Here is a 1,712-nt window from a genome sequence, read left to right as displayed (position 1 = left end):
TATACAGAGAGGTGGATTTGGTGGATGTATATAATGCCCAACTATAGATGTTGACAATTATAAAATGAACTATGAGCCAAGTATTGCCTGATTAAGGTTGGTTAAATTTCCAGGCTACTTCCTCATTTTCCTTTTGTTTATGGTTGTAGACATACAATAATGCGAACTTATTCCTCAATGTCTTTCCAGAAGGAGTATATGTGAGACTGACCCAAAACAAGAAAATGGGAGTGGATTCTGGAACTATTCAGAAACATTTTCGAGATGTCTCCTCTCTGGGCTTGTGTGTGTAACTTCCAAGTTAAACCAGTTCACTGTTTATCCTTTATAATTCAGCATCTCTTCAGTTTTGGTCGCTGTAGAACTGCTGTCGCACCAGTAAGGAAACAGTAGGGTTCCAACGCGAGATGGAAGCTGTGTTCTCTGTCTCCTGTCATCTTTCTGTGTCAGACGAGACAGAAAGCAGTCCTGTAGATCACTTAACTATGGGCCACTCTTTTGTCCTTTTAAGAGAGAAGGTCAGAATTGTGTGTTCTCCAAACACACTCACTTCCCAGAATGGGAAGAACAAGGAATTGACACAAAAAACCAAGAAAGAAACACTTGACAGGAAACAGAACTGAGCAAAGCCTGGGATTCTTTGTGAGTGTGACACATTATGGTTCAGAAACACATCTGCAGTTTTGTCTGACTCTCTGCATTTGAGCAAACCAAGTACAGGAAAGGTCTCATTTTTCTTACCTGAAACAACTTCAGATCATACATTTTCTAATAGGTACTCATCTTGAATCAATTGCTTTGCATTTTTGTCCCTCATATTTTTTTTTTTCGAGACAGGGTTTCTCTGTATCTTTGGAACCTGTCCTGGAACTAGCTCTTGTAGACCAGACTGGCCTCAAATTCACAGAGATCCACCTGCCTCTGCCTCTCCTGTGTGATGGGATTAAAGGTATGTGCCACCACCATCTGGCCCCACATATTATTTTTTATAGATCTATTTATTTAATTCTTTATGTTTTTGTGTGATGTGTGTATGTGTACCACATATGTTCCTGGTGCCTGCCGAAGTCAGAAGAGGGCATTGGATCCCCTGAAACGTGAGTTACAATGGTTGTGAACAACTATGTGGGTGCTGAGAACTGAAAGCAGGTCCTCTCCAAGAAGAAAAAGAGCTCTTAACTGCTGAACTATCTCTTCAATCCCTATGTTTTTAGTGTGTTTTCCTGAGAACTGTCTTGATGTATCTTTACTAAAAGTTAATTTAAGGTCATAAGTAAAGAAATAGCAACAGGTTTGTGGTTGGATAAGGTATTGGATCCTGGAATGCATCAGTATCTGAGGTTTGTATCCTGGCTGTTTGGAAATATGCAAGCCATTTAAGTCATGCTATGTCAAACTTACACAGAATCTACACTATTCCAAAATGAACAGTAAATATTGATACATACTTAGAATCAGTTTATCCAAGAATTTACATACACTTATCTCTTTCTTAGAAATTTAGCTTAATAGCAGAGACTTTGTACTGTGCTTCTAACCAGAAAGATAACACAATGATTCAACAAATATTAACTGAACTAAGAATGCCTTAGAAATTCTTAGGGATGCTAACACCATTCAGTAAAACTTGTTGGGGAACATAATATTCACCTCGACCCAAAGAGTATGTCTACTAGTACCTTCTCAGCAATGCATGTGAAAATACATCTTTA

This window comes from Microtus ochrogaster, unplaced genomic scaffold (genome assembly GCF_000317375.1).
Source record: "Microtus ochrogaster isolate Prairie Vole_2 unplaced genomic scaffold, MicOch1.0 UNK56, whole genome shotgun sequence".
Classification (NCBI taxonomy): domain Eukaryota; kingdom Metazoa; phylum Chordata; class Mammalia; order Rodentia; family Cricetidae; genus Microtus; species Microtus ochrogaster.
The sequence above is the reverse complement of the archived record's forward strand: the minus strand, read 5'-3'. Positions refer to the sequence as shown.